Source organism: Ctenocephalides felis, unplaced genomic scaffold (assembly GCF_003426905.1).
Source record: "Ctenocephalides felis isolate EL2017-DRISC unplaced genomic scaffold, ASM342690v1 CF-g0.4_SCAFFOLD_03573, whole genome shotgun sequence".
Taxonomy (NCBI): domain Eukaryota; kingdom Metazoa; phylum Arthropoda; class Insecta; order Siphonaptera; family Pulicidae; genus Ctenocephalides; species Ctenocephalides felis.
The window spans coordinates 24,939,720-24,956,523 of NW_020539727.1; the positions used below are offsets into that span (position 1 = coordinate 24,939,720).

General features: G+C 26.1%; 1 protein-coding gene across 1 annotated transcript in view; it reads right to left on the bottom strand.

Annotated features, from left to right (window-relative positions):
- The window catches only part of LOC113389184 (lambda-crystallin homolog), a 229,386-nt gene extending 215,205 nt beyond the window's left edge, over positions 1-14,181 (bottom strand). The window contains exon 1 of the mRNA XM_026626240.1: positions 14,060-14,181. The gene's annotated coding sequence lies outside the window, so the exon portion shown is untranslated. The remainder of the gene's footprint in view (positions 1-14,059) is intronic.
- Between the last annotated feature and the right edge of the window lie 2,623 nt (positions 14,182-16,804).

Sequence of the window (16,804 nt, forward strand, 5' to 3'; positions counted from 1 at the left end):
CCCCCGGTGTTCCCTATTAGTAGTAAAGTAAAATAGCCCTAGGAGACTAGGGACGACCTCGGTTTTTAGGCTGTGTTGGTTTCTTATAGAAAAACTATTGGGAAAAGTTCTAATCAAGCTTATTTAGTGTGGCCAGTAATGGCGGTTAATCGCACCTCCAAGGAAAAAAATAAAAGTTCTGAGGGAAAAACAAGAAAACAAGACAACTCGTACAAGTTTTTTTATTAAAAGGGCGGGAAACGCATTTATACACACACACAGACACACACACACACACTAGAAACTAGAGAAAAGGTCTACTAGAAATTCTTGATAAATAAATTGTAAAGTACGTTACATTTTTGGATTTTGTGATATAGCTCTAAAACTATATAAGTGATTTTCATACTTTCTTCAGCAAAATTATGAATCATTAAATTATCTACAAATTTTTCCAGTAACAAAATTTTGTACACAAATGCCTTCAGGTTTTAGAAAAGATATCTTATATATAAAATTGGAGCTCTCGAGCAAATGATCCGGTAAAACAATGTCTTGTGCAACAAAAAATCAGCATTTTTAACAAAAATATTCATATATACCTAATATATAATTATAATTTGCAGTCTTGAATTCCAAAAAAATCTGTCTTTTATTAAACATTATCAATAACGCAAAATTAGTTTATAAAAAATCGTTTTTATAGCATATATAGCGTTTCCCATGTACAACCGGTACGGCATTTTGTAACGCAACCTGAAACAAGGCCTCGTTCCAGGTTAAAGTTAAATTTAGCGCATTTTTTGGTTTTTATCAAATAACTCAAAAAATTTATATGAAACTACCCCTTTTCAGTTAGATAGGGTGAAACTGGATAAAATTTACAACGTTTTGCAGAGAACACTTTTATATAGTCCGATATAAAAGTTTTGAATAAATCGACTTTGAATTCGATATTTCATTCTTTAGCAATAAATATAGAAAATTCGGGACTTTTTTTGTTTTTTCTCAAATAACTTTTAAATATGTATTATATGATAAAGTTTGATTACGTATTTAGTTTTTATGTAAATACAGCACATTTCTTTGCATTTTTTTCAAACTAGATATGTATTTTTTGCAATCATTTCCAGTCTAGTCAAAATTTGTCCATTACCGCGTCTTGTGCTGCAAAATTATCATTTATACCATATGTATGTATCTAATTTATTCCCATGAATTGTAGTCCTGTAGTAAAAAAGAAGAGCTATAGCCCTCTCTAGTACATTTTTATAGCCCGAGGGGCACACAATTGCAATATGCTGCTGCCGCCTCCTATTTTTTGCTTTTTTCAAACTGGCGGAAAGAAAAATGCAGACGAAATAAATTATACACGAGAAAGAAGGAAAGTATTTTTATTTCGTTAAAATTTATAACGCGGATTTAATGAAGATATCCTAGGAAAAGGATACATATTTGGGTAAACTGTAAATTTGGAGAAGGAAAGGTACACGTAACATATAAGGTTGATTTTTGGATTTGTAATAAAAAACTTCAAAAATATCTACAGATACAGATATCAGATTAATTGCTCTAATTGCAAACTTTTTTATATCGGAGAAACAAGTAAAAACCTGAGTGAACGTATTCATCAACATAAAAAGAACTCAAAAAATCCCAAACAATTTAAGACGACGTTAACCGAGCATATTAATAATTTCAACCATAATATAGATTTTTTCAATCCAAATTTTTTTAAAAATGTTTATAGATAACCCTATCAAAATTATAAATTATATGCACGAAAAATTGAAAATAAAACAAGATTATTTAGAGAGCTGTTCAGGACGCACCGTGTGTACTACAACTTTATAATTTTAGTATGTCGTTACTTAATATGTTTACTAAATTTAAAAATTATCTATTAAAATGGTTCCTTAGTATAGTAATGGTTCCTTGAAATATTTACAACTCCGTGAATGAAGTATGTATGCAATATGTAATAACGACATTATTTGGAGAGCTGTTCAGAACGCACCATTTGTACTACAACTTTGATATTACAGTATGTTCTTACTAAATGTATTTACTCAATTTAAAAAATACTGAAAATTATAAGTTCCTAACAAAAAGTGTAAAATATTTGCATCTCTCTGAATAAAGTACATTAAATGGCCTTGTATTATTTAAGAATCTGTTCAGGACGCACCGTTTGTACTACAGCCCTGTAATTTGAGTATAATGTTCCTTACAGTATTTACTAAACACAAAAAATACTAAAAAATATAGTTCTTTAATTAAAAGTACAAAATATTTGCGTCTATCTGAATAAACAATCTAAAATACCCATGAAAAACCTAAACAATTTAAGACAATGTTAACCGAACATATTAATAATTTAAACTATAATATAGATTTTTTCAACCCAAAATTTTTAAAAATGTTTATGGATAACCCTATGCATAATATGCAAGAGAAGAGTTTTAAAAATATTATTTTTCTTTTAAAAAAAATTAGGAAATGGGAATTTTTGTAGAAGTCTGTGTTTGTGCAGGTATGTGCCTAAAATAGTAAAATTCGGAGGCTTTGTATGTTCTTATCCGAGTATATCATGAGGGTAGTTTTATTATATATATATATATATATATATATATATATATATATATATATAATTTCGTCCGTCTACTGCCTACAGAGTATGTAAAGATGCTTTGTAGAATATTTTGTAGGTGGCTTCCCTAAAGATGAAATTTTGAACATAAGTACGTGACTCGAATTTATATTTGGACAACATTTCATATCAGAGGATCCTTCTATCCTATATACGACTATATTGCCAAGACTGCTGGCCAAATAATATATAGTACCAGGATACCTACAGAATTACACACATGCCCATACACACATTCATACACCTATAAATTTATATATATATATATATATATATATATATATATATATAATTTAAAAGTTGTTTGACAAAAAAAATGACCCGAATTTTCTATATTTATTGCTAAAGAATGAAATATCGAATTCAAAGTCGTTTTAATCAAAACTTTTATATGGGAGTATATAAAAGTGTTCCCTATAATTATATATTAGATATATATGCATATTTTTGTTGAAAATGATGATTTTTTGTTGCCCAAGATGTTGTATGAAAAATTTTAGAAAAGTTGACAAATTTTATGAAAAAAACGAAAAAACTGATTAAAAATAGATGAACATGTTGTATTTATATGTAAACTAAATGAGTATATAATATTTATAAATTTTTACTTATTTTGCAAAATAAAATTAAAAAATCAACGATTTAATTTGATGTTTTAAGTACTTTATTTTTACGCAATTTTTGCATAATTTTTGTTAGAAAATAATGATGTTTAGTATTTTCTGTATTTAGGTAATATATTAAAAAACATCATACTTGAATTACAAGATTGTAGTACAAACGTCCAGAATAGCTCGTGTAGTAAGATAATTCTAATTTCAAGAGTACTTTGCGTATTTTAATTGGACGGATGCAAATATTTTGAACTTTTTGTTAAACAACTATAAGTTTTAGAATTTTTTATATTTAGTATATATATTTAGTAATGACATACTTAAATTACAAGGTTGTAGTACAAACGGTGCGTCCTGAAGAGCTCACTGAATAGTAACATTCTATTATCAAAAACACTTCACAGTACGTATTTTGTTCAAATATTTCGTACTTTTTGCTAAAAAAATATATAGTTTAGTATTTTTTATATTTAGTACACAAATTTAGTAACAACATACTGAAATTACAAAGTTGTAGTACAAACGGTGCGTCCTGAAGAGCTCACTGAATAGTAACATTTTATTTGCAATAACATTTTACAATATGTACTTTATTCAAGTGGATGCAAATATTTCATACTTTTTGTTAGAAAACTATATTGTTTAGTATTTTTCGTATTTAGTAAATATATTTAGTAATGATATACTGAAATTATAAGGTTGTAGTACAAATGGTACGCCCTGAACAGCTCTCCAAAACACATCGTTGCCGTTCCAAAACCATATTGCATACTTACTTAATTCACAGAGTAGTGAATATTTCAAATTGTTTACTAAGGAACCATATAAATAAGTATTTTTTAAATTTAGTAAATATATATAGGAACAACATACTAAAGCTACAAGGTTGTAGTACCAAAGGTACGTCCTGAAGAGCTCGTTGAATATGTTACTGTTGTTTTATAGAGAGTTTTACATACTTTATTCATGTAGATGCAAATTTCTGGTATTTTTTGTTAAAGAACTATGGACTTTCGTATTTTTTATATTTAGTACATATATTTAGTAACAACATACTAAAATTATGAGGTTGTAGTACACACGGTGCGTCCTGAACAGCTCTCTAAATAATCTTGTTTTATTTTCAAATTTTACCGAACCAGGAAGGCTACAGCTGGAGTTTTAGTAAGTTTCTTGGTTTTAAATATCATTATGGGGTACATGTTAATTTCTTGCTGTACACGACATTATCACATCCGAATTCAACAATTCATTCTTTATTAAATTATTCATTACATCACGGTCGTCTCTTTTATTCATCGCACGTGAAAATATGTGAACGGATCGTGTCGTCGAAGAAATAGTCATAGACTTCTATATATTCCTATGACTATATACATACATATTTCTTCTATACCTTTCCCTATGCATAAATAAATATTCTTTCTATATATGTGAAAAGATTGACGACACACGTCCATGGTCCATGAATAGAATGAATAGCAGTGAATAAGGTATAAATGGTAAATTGTTTGGAGAGGAGGCGCCGGGAAATAATATTGAGTTACATCACGTAGAAAAAAAACAAAGGCGGAGAAAAAATTATTATTAGTCTTAATGATACTATACTTAACTCGTTTTGTAAGTAAGTAATTGTTAAAAAAGTTGTTACATTTGTTAGTATTCATTAAAACGCCCAAGAGTTTCCAGGCCGCGAGACGCTTTTGCATTTGACCTGGAACGAGACGTCGTTTGAGGTTAAGCTGCAATCGCCCGTATTTTGGGTACATTTTTCAGGTAAGTGCAAATATTAGGTAGTGTTTGGTAATAAACTATAAGTTTTAGTATTTTTTGTATTTAGTAAATACATATAGTAACAACATACTAAAATTATAAAATTGTAGTACAAATAGTACGCCCTGAAGAGCTCGTTGAATATGTTACTTTTGTTTTATAGAGAGTTTTACATACTTTATTCACAAAGATGCAAATTTTTAGTATTTTTTTTGTTAAAGAACTATGACGCTTAGTATTTTTTATATTTAGTACACATATTTAGTATCAACATACTAAAATTACAAGGTTATGGTACAAACGGTACGTCCTGAAGAGCTCATGGAATATGTTACTTCTGTTTTATAGAGAATTTCACATACTTTATTCACGTAGATGCAAATTTTTGGTATTTTTTTGTTAAAGAACTATCAAGTTTAGTATTTTTTGTTTTTAGTAAATACATATAGTAATAACATACTAAAATTACAAGGTTGTATTACAAACGGTACGCCCTGAAGAGCTTGTTGAATGATATTGTATCATTTACAAAAGAATTTTACGTACTTTCTTCAATTAGTTGTGAATTTTTAGTATTTTTTGTTTGAAAACTATCAAGTTTAATATTTTTTATATTTAGTACATATATGTAGTAACAACATACTAAAATAACAAGACTTTAGTACAAACAGTACGTCCTGAAGAGCTCGTTGAATATGTTACTTTTGTTTTATAGAGAGTTTTTCATACTTTATTCACGTAGATGCTAATTTTTGGTAGTTTTTTTTTGTTAAAGAACTATAGAGTTTAGTATTTTTTATAATTAGTACATATAGGTAGAAACAACATACTGAAATAACAAGACTTTAGTACAAACAGTACGTCCTGAAGAGCTCGTTGAATATGTTAATTCTGTTTTCTAGAGAGTTTTACATACTTTATTCACGTAGATGCAAATTTTTGGTAGTTTTTTTGTTCAAGAACTATGATGTTTAGTATTTTTCATATTTAGTACATACATTTAGTAACAACGTACTAAAATTACAAGCTTGCATTACAAACGATACGCCCTGAAGAGCTTGTTTAATGATATTGTATCATTTACAAAAGAATTTTACGTACTTTCTTCAATTAGTTGTGAATTTTTAGTATTTTTTGTTTGAAAACTATCAAGTTTAATATTTTTTATATTTAGTACATATATGTGGAAACAACATACTGAAATGACAAGACTTTAGTACAAACAGTACATCCTGAAGAGCTCGTTGAATATGTTACTTTTGTTTTATAGACTTTATTCACGTAGGTGCAAATTTTTAGTATTTTTTGTTAAAGAACCATGGAGTTTAGTATTTTTTATATTTAGTAGGTATATTTAGTAACAACATACTAAAATTACAAACTTATAGTACAAACGGTGCGTCCTGAGGAGCTCGTTGAATAATAACATTCTAATTACAAGAGCATTTTACGCAGGTACTTTATACAGATAGACGCAAATATTTTGGACTTTTTATTAAACAAGCTTCAATTTTGGTATTTTTTATATTCAGTAGACACATTTAGTAACAACGTGCTAAAATTACAAAGTTGTAGTACAAACAGTGCGGCCTGAATAGCTCTCTGGATACTACAGTACTATTTTTGTTACATTTTTCGCAAAACATGCAAATTATGTGTTAGAAAAATATTTTTCACTACTTTATATAGTGCTATGAGTACTGTAAAGTCCAAAATATATGTATAAAATTATATTTAGTACTAAAAACTAGTATTTTATGGTCCAAAACCATTTTTTCCCCCGGCGCCTATGTTTTTTTCCACGACAATATATTTCCTCAATATTTATTATGTTTGGAGTCGGTTTCACGTGTCCAGAAATTCATTATAATAATTCATTAAATTCTGTCCCATCAGATGTTGTCTATTTCAACAAAAAAAACTATAGAAAATAAAAAAATACATACAGAAGAACAAAATCAGATAAAGATCTTCAGGGAACAGAACGATCGTATATTATTCTACTACGGATTTTGTTTGGATTTTAAATTTCAGGTAGACTTGACTGTATTTTCCTCACTTTTTTCTTGAATAAGCGGTTTATGCAAATTGTTGTGCATTTCGTCTTAAAAAGTTATTTTTTTGTGTATTTAAAATTCTCTGAAATGTCACGACAAAGAAAAGAAATACGAGATCGCATTTATTTTATTGTGGATTAAAAATACTTAAGCTTGGCCCAGTGAACATTGTCTTTGCTCATTAATAATTACGAGAGGATTAAAATTTAGCCCGGATTTGAGGTACGGAACCTGGAAAATTAATGTTTGATATTTATTACAACACTTGAAAAAAAAAACGCTCTTGTAGAACTTTTGTTTAGAAAGATATTCAGTAAAATTGTAAGGTGTACATTTTTTAAGATTTTGGTTCGTAATTTTTCTTTAGTTAGATAGATAGATACAACAAAATTATATTCTAGAAGTTCAAACTAGATAAAATTTCCAACAAATCTGTGTATAAAATTTGTTTTAACAATAGTTCATTTATCGTACAAAAAATTTCTAAAATGTAATTTCATTATCACAAATGCTTGAAAATAGTATGTTACGAATCAACGAGCTCTTCAGGACGAACCGTTTGTACTACAACTTTGTAATTTTAGGATGTTGTTACTAAATTTGTATACTAAGTATAAAAAATACTGAAGTTGAAGGTTGTTTAATAAAAAGTGCAAAATATTCGCGCCTATCTGTATACAGTACCAACGTAAAATGCTCTTGTAATTAGTATGTTATTATTCAACGAGCTCCTCAGGACGCACTGCTTGTACTACAACTTCGTAATCTTAGTATGTTGTTACTAAATATATGTACTAAATATAAAAAAATACTATATTCTATAGTTCTTTAACAAAAAATACCAAAAATTTGAATCTACGTAAATTAAGTATGTAAAACTCTCTAGAAAACAGAAGTGACATATTCAACAAGCTCTTCAGGACGTACCGTTAGTACTACAAACTTGTAACTTTAGTATGTTTATACTAAATATGTGTACTAAATATAAAAAATACTATACTCCATAGTTCTTTAACAGAAAATACGAAAAATTTACAGCCATATGAATAAAATACACAAAACACTTGAAAATAAAAGTATGATAACCAATAAGGTCTTCAGGACGTACCGTTAGTACTACAACTTTGTAATTTTAGTATGTTGTTACTAAATGTGTGTACTAAATACAAAAAATACTAAACTTGATAGTTCTTTAACAAAAAATTCCTAAAAATTTGCATCTATCCGACTAAAGCACGCAAAATCAATAAATTGCATCTATGTAGTCGAGTCGTTTGAAGTCTTTTGTACGCGGGTACGGAACCCTAAAACCCACAAATTTTACATCAACACTCAAACAACAGTTCAATATATATTTTGACTTAATAAATACATATAAATAAATCATTTCTTCGGGTTCAAAACCTTTTTTTTTGCAGTAGCAAATCGCAAAATGCGAAATCAACACAAATTTGCATAATCCTCTTATTCTTAAGTGCACGAGCGACGCAAAAGTTCCAAGGAAAAAAGTGAACAAAAATTAAATAAAATAAAATAAAAAGAAATGAGAGGAATCGTAGACTCATTTAGATTCGAATAATATCCTTTAATTTTGCAAGATTTTGCATTTTATATTAAATATAAAAGCAAAGCAAAGCAAGTCGACTTTAGTAAAGTTCGCTTTTAAATTAATTGCAACCCTTGGAAAAAAAGATATAAATTAAAATCAAAGGGATGATGGTAAATAAATGCAAAGATATGATAAAAGAAAGTTTCATGAATGTATAAGAATTGGCGTAAAAGAAACTTTTAAACCGTTTGCCAAAAATAAATGAAATATTCAACAATTTTGTTTAAAATTAAATAATCTACAATATTTTCTAATATTATATTGCTCTACAGCGACTCGGTATACTTTAAAATTAAATTAAAAGTAACGACTACAATCACTTTACCTGCGTGAGTAATTTTAATCTGTGATGATGTGTATCAATTAATGTGCATTCATTCATTAAATCTCTTGTAACTTTTGAACCGTTTGTCTAAACTAAATAAAATATTTAACAAATTTGTTTAAAATTGAAGGATCTACAATATTTTCTAATATTATATTGCTCTACAGCAACTCGGTGTACTTTAAAATTAAATTAAAAGTAACCATTACAGTGCGTGAGTAATTTTGATCTGTGATGATGAGTATCAATTAATGTGCATGTATTTATTAAATCTCTTGTAACTTTTAAACCGTTTGATAAAAATAAATAAAATATTTGACAAATTTGTTTAAAATTAAATAATCTACAATATTTTCTAATATTATATTGTCCTACAGCAACTCGGTATACCCAAAAATTGCATCCAAAATTAAAAAATATTTTCAAGCTAAAATATACATTTTTGAACACCAATTGGTTAATTTCTGAGCTACTAATTACATTAAATAGTAAATTTAAATTATTTTACTATATACAGTGCATTGGGCATAACTTTTCACCCTTTATCCTGTTTTTTTTATTTATTTACGGTAACTTTCACCCAATTATCGATCGTCTCTATTTTTTCCCCAAATTGGTATTTTGGCCATAAATCGCCAAATGGGGCAAAGTTATTGCTTTTGTTTCGAAATGATGATGACGAAGGGATGAAGGGATGAAGGGATGGCAGGGTCAGTGTTTGATGGTCAGTTATTTGTTATGAAATAGGGGAAGGTCCAAAAGGTCCCTTTGGAAAGGGAACACTTGGGGGTGCTTTTTAGGGGTGCTGGTGGATATTAGACGAGGCACCAAGAGGTTAGTTATTTATTCAGGGTTATTAGTCAGTAAGGTGGATGTGATCAATGATCTTAGGGAAGAAATGCAAACAGTATAATAGACGATTTTCCAGAGCATTTTGCAAGACGGTACTTTATTCAGATAGAAGCAGATATTTTATACTTTTTGTTAGCAAACTATATTGTTTAGTATTTTTTATATTTAGTACACATATTTAGTAATAACATACTAAAATTACGAAGCTGTAGTACAAACGGTGCGTTCTGAAGAGCTCACTGAATAGTAACATTATATTTGCAAGAACATTTTGCAATATGTACTTTATTCAAGTGAATGCGAATATTTCATACTTTCTGTTAAAAAACTATATTGTTTAGTATTTTTTGTATTTAGTACACACATTTAGTAACAACATACTGAAATTACAAGATTGTAGTACAAACGGTACGTCCTGAAGAGCTCACTGAATAGTGACATTATATTTAAAAGAACATTTTGCAATACGTACTTTATTCAACTGGATGCAAATATTTCGTACTATTTGCTAAAAAACTATATTGTTTAGTATTTTTTAAAAAAGTATATATATTTAGTAATAACATACTGAAATTACAAAGTTGTAGTACACACGGTGCGTCCTGGAGAGCTCACTGAATAGTAACATTCTACTATCAAAAACACTTCACCATACGTACTTTGTTCAAATGGGTTGCAAATATTTCGTACTTTTTGCTAGAGAACTATATAGTTTAGTATTTTTTAAAATTAGTATATTATTAGTTATAAAATTAGTATATATTTAGTAACAACATACTAAAATTTCAAGATTGTAATACAAACAGTGCGTCCTAAACATCAAGACATATTTCTGATACCTATTTTAGCTTAAATGTATTGTTTTAAAAAATTTACTGTAACTTTAGAACCATTACATTAATTTGAATGATCTATGAAGCAAATTTATTGCAAATTAAATTATCTACAACTTTTTCTAACACCAAAATTCTCTATAGCAATCAAATATATTTTAAAATTAATATTAAATATTAAAATGTAATTATGATACCATGTGTTTTTGCATCAGTGCAAAAAAGTTACTATAACTTTGAAACTATTGGAGTAATTTGTATAAAAAACAAGGCAAATTTATTTAAAACTCAACAATCTACAACTTTTTCTAACAACAATATGCTCTACAGCAACTCGGTATACTTTAAAATCGTTATTGAAAATGGTAAATATAATCTTGTTACAAAAAATCAATTATAAAAAAATCATTCCAAAGGCGTATGTTTTTTTAAACAGACGGACAGCAATTAATTTTAGAATAAAATAATACAAATAAAATAAAATAATATAAAAAATCTTTTTTGACTTTTATTGTACGAGTTAATTTTGAAGATTTTATGTCGTAATAAATTTTATAAGTGATTTTAAAATTTACGATTTGTGACCATTGATAGACATCTTTTGTGATAAAATCTTTTTTTAAATATACATATACATACATACACACATACATACATATACATATATGTATATGTATATATATATATATACATATATATAATATTTGAAAATTTTATTACACTACATTTTGCACTTTGGAAATTATTGTTAAAATTGTTCGATGACGCAGTGCATTTTCGTAGTATTTTACAAATATTTCAAAAATTATACAGTTTATCTAAAAAGTGTTTTAGTAAAAGTTGTAGCTAATAACATTTGCAATAATTTTGTCTATAACAACTAATTCATAAAGTTATTAGTTTAAAAAATATACAAATTCAAAATCACCATAAAAGTTTCCTTTAACTCTGGAGCATTATGCGCTAATTAGATACGAATGCGCAGTGCATTTCTGTAGTTTTTCATATATAAAAATATTTAAAAAACTATAAAATTTATATCAAATATATATTAGGCAAAGTTGTAAGTGATAAAATTTACTAAAATTTTGTCTTTAACAAGTTTTTCACAACGTGCTTAGTTTGCAAGATATAAATTTTTGAAGTCACGCCTAAAAGGGTAAAGAGAATTTGGTGCGTTTTTTTTGCTCAGTTTTTTTGCAAATATAGTATATATAAAAACTATATGAGGTATCTAAAAGGTGTCTTAGTAAAAGTTGTAGCTAACAGAATTTACAACAATTTTGTCTTCAGTAACTTTCACATAAAGTCCTTAGTTTAAAAGATACACAAAATCATGCACCTAAAATTTTATCAAGATTTATAAAAAATGGTAAAAACATAACTTTGTTTTTATATTTTTTTATATATTTTAGTCAGAATTTTTTGTGTGTTGTGAATAATGTATATGTGTTTCTATTCTTCTTCTTTCGGTACGTAAACGTATAAAACAAAACCCTCTTTATTTTACTTTATGAGGGTTGAAAATACCTGATGCTATTCCGGGTTACAACACATAAATCTTTTTCAACCCCCGATGTCCAAATATTTACTCTCTGGATATAAACATACATATAAATATATACATAAAAACATATATACATACATATATATACATACATACATAATATATATATATATATATATACAGGGGCGGCTTAAAACCTTATAAGCCCCAACAAAACCCCGAAAAATATTTCTATACAAATCCAACATCAGTAAAGTTTTTTAAATTAAAAAAAAAAATTGTGTAGAGTTTTGTTTTATGAATATATTGTTATGTAGTATTGGAGCTAAATAATTATTAGTTTTATAAACAAATATAAATTGAATAAATAATACTATATATATATATATATATATATAATATATATAGTATATTGAAACTTATGAAAGTTGATTATATTGGGTTCTTAGTGAAAGAGTTGAAACAGCAAATCAAGAGTATAACAATTCGATGGCAAATTAAAAATGTTATGTAAAGGGCTTTTTGAATTTCTAAAATATCTCAAGAGGTTCTCGATATATTGCATTTTTAAACATTTCGATTTCGCAGGATCCATATTGATTTTTACAACTTATAAAATTTGCAAAGTGTAAAAATGCAAATTTATAAAAACTATTGCAGATATTTTGATGATTCAAAAAGTTGTTCTAGAAGCATTTTTAATTTGCCATCGAATAGTAATACTCTCGATTTTCAATAATTCATCAAGAATATACTTTCTACATATATAAATTTCAAGGATCTGATGAAATAGGTAACAATGCAAGTCGATGCAAGTATCTTCATAGTTAATTAATATATTTTTAAGGTTATTTTCCATTACCGATTGTGTTATTTGATGCTTTCTATATGAGTATGCAAATTAGTGTTGCATTCTCAGTGAACGAGTTAAAGCAGCAAATCGTGATTATCATAGTTCGATAGCAAATTAAAAATGTTATATAAAGGACTTTTTGAATTTCTAAAATATCTCAAACCGTTCTCGAGATATTGCATTTTTAAACATTTCGATTTCGCAGGATCCATATTGATTTTTTGCAACTTATAAAATTGGCAAAGTGTAAAAATGCAATTTTGTAAAAACTATTGCAGATATTTTGATGATTCAAAAAGTTGTTCTAGAAGCATTTTTAATTTGCCATCGAATAGTAATACTCTCGATTTCCAACTTTCACACCTTTACTAAGAATATATTATAAATATATTCACTTTAAGCTTTGGGTAAAAACAAAGATACAAATATAAGTCAACAGTATATATAAAAATATTTATAATACGTTTTGACAAATTAATTTATAGCTGTACAATATATTATTTATCGTTTTCTATATGAGTATGCAAATTAATGTAGCATTCTCAGTGAACGAGTTAAAACAACAAATCCTGATTATCACAGTTCGATGGCAATTTAAAAATCTTATATAAACCACTTTTTGAATTACTAAAATATTCCTAAAGGTTCCCGAGATATACCAATTTCGGGTTTTGAAATTTTTTAATCGAAATTTTGAATCAAATACAAGAAAAAAATTGGGAATATTCGGTCGTTTTAAAAATTTTGTACAAGGCGTGATTGCTAAGGTAGAAAAGTTTAAATAATGGATAGTGTATTTTAATATGTATACTATGCAAGTAAATTTTTAAATTTCAATAGTTATCTTGATATGATAAATTACCTAAGATTATCTGAACAAAGTACATAATTTCTCAACGTTATGAGTAAGCAAAATTATACTTCAGTAAGAAATTCGTAATGGAAGTATACCAAACATATATATATATATATATATATATATATATAAATTAACAAAATTTACTTACAAATTCTTCCAAATCGTTTCAATTTCATTTTTCTGCCTTCTTCAGCCAAAAAGATCCCCAAAGACACATCACTTAATAAAAACTTTTATAATTATTAACTACTCATTTTTTTAAATTATTTAATTCACTCAAAAATATAAATCACCCCAGGAACACCTAAAAAAAAATAAAACAAATATTAATATTTATATTAATATTTATTGAAATATTTATTTGACTAAACAAAATTAATTTGGAAAAATATTTGAAATTTAATTGTATGTCTAAAAATAACATTATGTTCAATAATGAGTTAATTATTTGAAAAAGTTAATTTAATGAAATTTTAAAACACTTATAATTATAATTATTAACTACCTTACTACCTACCTACCTAAAAAAAAAATTAAAAGTACTATAATATAATTTATGAATTTATTATTATGAATTAATTTATGAATGTACTACACATTTGAGGCATTTTTGAAGTTGAATATTTTGTTTCCCCAAGCTCTCTTTCTATCTATACAAATAGATTGAATAAATAAATAAATAATTATTCTACTAAACAGAATCAGATTGGGACTTAGAAGAATCATTTATCATCTCAAGAGCATTTGTTTTTTTTTTGAAATTTATTTTAAAGTTTTAATTATGTGCCTACATAGATTAAAAATTACATATATGAAATGCTGGAAGATATTTTAAAACGTTTTTTGGAATTAAATAATAAATTGGATAAAAATGACACTTTTTAGTATAATGTTATATTTTATTTCATTCTTTAGCAATAAATTGAAAACTCGGGAGATTTTTTTTTTTGGTTTTTGTCAAATAACTCAAAAATTTCATATGGAACCATCCCTTTTCAATTAGATAGGGTGAAACTAAATAAAATTTACAACATTTCCTCAGGAACACTTTTATATTACATAATTTTTTATTACATTTACGATTTTTCTACTAACTTGTAGTCTATGATTAGTTCTTGGTGAACAATTTGTTTGCACTGTCTGAACAAAAAGGTAAAATTTCAGGCAATTTGAGAAATGAAAAAATGATAAATTGAAAATAGAATTTTGGCAAGTCATCGTTTTAGTTTGCTCTTTACTGACCCGACAAAAATTATATATATATATATATATATATATATATCTACTTACGTATATATATATATTATAAATATATATATATATATATATATATATTATTACAGATAAAAATACGAAAAAACTTGTACAAACAAAGTTCATTAGTTTCAGTATTGAACAAGATCTAAAACCTGAGAAAAAATCGTAGAAAAATACGGTTTATGATAAAGTATAGTAAAATTTATCTTGATCAAGTCCTTCTAATTCCAAAACCTTCTATCTTTAACCCAAAAATAATCAATTTTAACAACAAGCAAAAACTAAAAAAATGGAACCAATCGTTAGTTCAATAGTTTCGAAGTTCAAAGTTTGAGGATTTTTTTGTATTTAACTTTGTTCTAAATGTTAATAACAAATTTATACAGGTTTATATTAAATTTTATTACCATTTTAACAATATATAATAATGATAATATGCCTAAACAATTTTTAATAATAAAATGCTAATAAAAATGTACCTCCACGGTAATATGCTAAGATCAGTTTTGAAATTTCAAGTTTAGCAATATTTTTGTTAATAAGTTTGTTCTAAATATTATTAACAAATTACTAGTGATTTAGAGTAAATTTTATTAGCTTTCTAACTATATAAAACACTAAAAATATTTTGGAACAAACTTTAACAACAACAAGCAAAAACGTGTAACTAATTCAAAACCTAATTGTTTGAAACCAAAAAGTTTAATGATTTTTTTGTATCTAAATTTATTCTAAATGTTAATAACAAATTTATACACATTTTTAGTAAATTTTATTAGTTTTCTAATGATATATAACAATAAAAATCCGTACTAACAAATTTTAACAATAAGAAAAAAATGTAACCTATTCAAAACCTAATTGTTTAAATCCTAAAAGTTTAATGTTTTTTTTTGTATTTAACTTTGTTCTAAATGTTATTAACAAATTTATATGGATTTATAGTAAATTTTATCAGCTTTCTAACGATATATAATAATAATAATATGCCTGAACAAATTTTAATAATAAAATCCCAATAAAAATGTACTTCCGCGATAATATGCTAGGATCAATTGAGAAATTTAAGGTTTACCAATATTTTTGTTAATTATTTTGTTCTAAATGTTATCAACAAATTGACACAGATTTATAGTAAATTTTATTAGCTTTCTAAATATATAAAACACTAAAAATATTTTGGAACAAACTTTAACAACCAAAATTTGTTTGAAACCAAAAAGTTTAATGATTTTTTTTGTATCGAAATTTATTCTAAATGTTAATAACAAATTGATACAGATTTATAGTAAATTTTATTGCCTTTCTAACGACATATAACCCTAAAAAATACGTTCGAACAAATTTTAACAACAAGCCAAAACTAAAAAAATGTAACCAATTCAAAACCTAATCGTTTAAAAACCAAAAAGTTTAATGATTTTTTGTATCTAAATTTATTCTAAATGTTAATAACAAATTTATAGGAGTTTATAGTAAATTTTATTACTTTTCTAACGATATAAAAATACGTTCGAACAAATTTTAACAATAAGAAGCAAAAGTTTAAAAAAATATAACCAATTGTTAGTTTAATAGTTTCAAAATTTAAAGTTCAATAATTTTTTTATATTCAACTTTGTTCTAAATGTTATTA